Raw genomic sequence first — 4,105 nt, forward strand, 5'->3', positions numbered from 1 at the left:
GAAAATGTGTTATAACGGCACGTAGAAAGAACAACAATAAAATGGACTTACAATATTATTTACTATTTGCAAATAGTAACTATGGAGACGAGGTAATAAAATCAAAATCAAGTCGAGAACAACAACAAAAGTTTAGAAACGAAAACCTCTCACCAATCATTGTCTATTATATTATTTCCCTGTCAATGTTCCCATCTTCATTAAAAGGCGTAAAATGACAAAAACAAGATCTTGAAAAATCTATCTATATACTACTAAAACTCTGAGATTGTTTGTTTGTTTGTTTTTGCTTATTTTCTCAGTCAAAAAATCATTCATACTACCGTTCGCGCTCTTTACGAAACTTCTTACTTCACTTTTTTGAAAAATGAAATGGTCTTTCCTTTTACTCCTGATCAACAATCAAATATATTTTCTTGAATCATGAATAACATGAATGGATTGAAATATTTAATTAAATCATCTCAAAATAAACCTTCATTTCGGTGCAATATTGAAATTAGCTGGAATTCTTCATAACCTCTGAATAATGGTTGACCCAACGTGATCTAGTATAATTTAAAACTGTATCAAATTGTAATAATTTATCTGTTTTTACAAAAACAAAGTTGCTTAAGTTAATAATATATATATTTTTTATCTTTTACAAAAATATGGGATTTTAATTCATTCCCACAAAAACTTATTTACTTACATGATTAAACAGCATGTTCTAATTTCTTCTCATCATAAAGATACACTTTATTATTCCCTGGAAGCCCGTTTGATTAAAAAAAAACACTACCAATGTTTAATTTTCTAGATGAACTTCTTATTTGATTATACAAATTATTATTTTTGATTAATACAAATGTCCAATACTTTAATAACATTTTTGAAAAAAAAGACATTTTATATTTTTAAAAGTTTTAGCTCTATATCTTAAATTTTATTTTCTAGAAAGATATTACAATACTAGCTGGAGTACCCGTCCCCTGGACTGAAGTTATGTAAATTCGTGATTAATGAAACGTTATCTTAGGACATGAAAAGTTGCTTCTCTTACATGTAATTGTAAGAAAGCAAAAATGGCCATAAAAACCGCAAAACGTAAAACTGAAAATCTGTATGTGTCTCCCCATGAACCTAATGAACATACCAATTCTGGTGAAGATCCATCCACACCTTGCGAAGTAGTCACATGCACATACAACAGACAGTACAATTATTATATTTATATAGATTGTACACCTTTTTTCTTAGCTTTTAAGAAAATTTCTATTGCATTTCGTATAAAATGATAATTTCATTTCATTTTTCTGTTTTGCATTTTATATTTATTATTTATGTATTTCTCAGTTATGTTCGGTATTCTCCAATAATCAGTTACATAGGGCTAAAGTTACATGTATTTATAAATCCCCATAATTATTAAAACTTCTTTATCTGAGACTAAGTCATTTATATAAATATTTCGTTTTCATCCAAGACTAGAGACCTACATATATTTTTTAACTTTTCATTCTTTGATAAATATTGTTTCTTAATTTATTATTATACACCTTCAATAAAATTAGCCCAAGTGAGTAACTCATTTTTCCACAAAAAACAAACAAAAACATTCTGAATAATATTTATAATTTCTTTTACAGACACATTTTATTGCGAATTCAAGTAATTTTTATAGCTTTTATAAAAGATTCAAGCCATATCATATTTAAACTCTAGTGCTTATATATTTTAATAATAAATTTTCTACTTATACTGTCTGGTTTATTATCCCAACTAGAATGGTAAAATACATTAATTAACTTTTGTTCAAGGGAAGATTGACTTTGTAAATATCCCATTAAAACGATTTTGTTAATATTAGATTTATCATTTCAGCAATTTTTCCTATTAACCTACTATTATTTTTTAACTTTAAACATTTCTTTAATTTGAGTTCATAAGTTATATCAGTAATTGTAATCAAGTATATGATGTTTCAGTTGATATTTATTATTAAACACAAAGCCCACCACGTGTATCGAAAGCCGGTTTCTGGCGGTATAAGTCCGCAGACATGCCGCTGTGCCACTGTAACTTTGTTTGTTTGTTTTTCTTATAGCAAAACCACATCGGGTTATCTGCTCTGTCCACCTATAGGAATCGAACCCCTGATTTTAGCGATGTAGCTCCGTAGACTTACCACTGTCCCAGCGGGGGGACGCCACTGTAACTATTCCACACTATCTAAAAAATTCTCTACCTAAATACTCCAAAGATTTTACGCACTGTAACTGTTCCTCATCATTTAAAATAAAAACGCCGTTTCTATTTTTACTAACCCAGGCTGCTTTGATTTTGTGTAAAAATTTAATTTCAAACCTGAATAATTGCATAACCTCCTTAATAAATTTAGTGTATCTCAGTTCCGTATAAAAATTGTTGTATCATCTGCATATAGAAAAATGCAAGAAACGTATTTGTTATTATTATACAAATATTTCAATTATTTATCAATACTTTTCTTAGTATTCCTATAGCTATAGTAAATAAATCGGGAAAAAAGGGACTCTTGCCTACCAACTTTCTTAATTTAAAGAAAGTTACTTAAAAATTCATTTTGAATCATTTTAAATTTACAGTCTTTATCAAACACACTTATCCACTGTCAAGTGATTTTCCAAAGCGACATATATGTACAAATTTATTTTAAAAAGTCCAAGAGAGCATATGAATAGCTTTTTCAATGTCCAGTAATAATAAATGTGCTATGGTATTTTCTTTTTTAGCATAGTATCATAAATGTTATAAAGCCTATTTTTAAAACTTCATTTATTAATAAGCAGTGGCGGCGCCAGCACCAAAATGTTGGGGAAGCACGTGGGAGCAAGCCAAATATTTGGGGGCAAAACAAAACATCTTATACTCATGTATAATTTTAAAGGAACTCGTTTTTTCCCCCAAAATTTAATGTGCTAAATCACGTTGAGCCAACGTTGAAAAGTACATGGTATTGAGTTTTGAAGCCCCAAAGTACTCACAGATTTTGGAATGGATCAGAAGGTTTTTGACCATTCTAGCATATCTAGCAATTTGTTTTTTTTGGGGGGGGGAATAACAAGTCCCTTTAAAAGTGAATTGACGAGTTATGTTCTTTTGAGAACTATTTAATAAAATATATAACTATTTAATGCAGTATTAGTATAATAAAGTAGGGTATTATTGTAGGATATATCTGGTTGACTTCTAGAATACAAGAAAAAAAAATCCCGTAAAACAGTAGTGTGCGTGAGAATATGTTTTCTTGATATTTACATTGGATTTGCTCTATGCGTGTAGGAGTAACTTTTGGGGGGCAAACTGGGGCGATATAAAAATTTGGGTTGGCAGCTACTCCTCTCTCTTGTAGCACCTTCACTGTTAATAAGAGATCATTGTTTGTATATATACATGCAGTATATAATAAATTGACGGGTATCGTTTTGTATTTTATCTTGTTTTAGAATGACAGTTGTATTATCTTGTGTTAATATTGTTGAAAATGTTTCAGTTCTATATTCATCGCTTACTGAGTTTACAATATAATCATTTAAAACTTCTCAAAAAAGTTTTAACAAATTCAATTGTTACTTTCAAACTTCTTAGTTCTTTTAACATTTCCTTGAGCTATATTTATAGCTGAAAGTTGAGACATTTTTGTTTTCAGCAATATGTTTAAATCAAATTGTGTAACATATTACCTTCCAATTTATATGAATTGCGAAAATATTCATGACAATACTTTTGAATTTATTTTGTTCATTCATCTTCCCTTTCCATTCTGTCATAATTTTAATACTGTTTTGTTTATGTAATTTATTTTTCAATTATAAAAACAAAACGTTCTAGACTTTTCACCTGTTTTTAGACCTAACCGTTATTCTAGTTATTAATTTACTGAATTTTATTTTACCTTCATTTACAAAATGTCCATCTTTAAGCAAAATTATATTAAATTTCCAAGTTCTTTTCCCATGTATAAATTTATCGATTTACAATTTCAAGACAGCAGGTGAATAGTCACTATATCAGCTAACGTTTATATACACCTGGAAAACAGTTAAGCACCCCGAATATTTTCAGGATTGCTTATTGAAAT

The sequence above is a fragment of the Limulus polyphemus genome, unplaced genomic scaffold (genome assembly GCF_000517525.1).
Source record: "Limulus polyphemus unplaced genomic scaffold, Limulus_polyphemus-2.1.2 Scaffold122, whole genome shotgun sequence".
Taxonomy (NCBI): domain Eukaryota; kingdom Metazoa; phylum Arthropoda; class Merostomata; order Xiphosura; family Limulidae; genus Limulus; species Limulus polyphemus.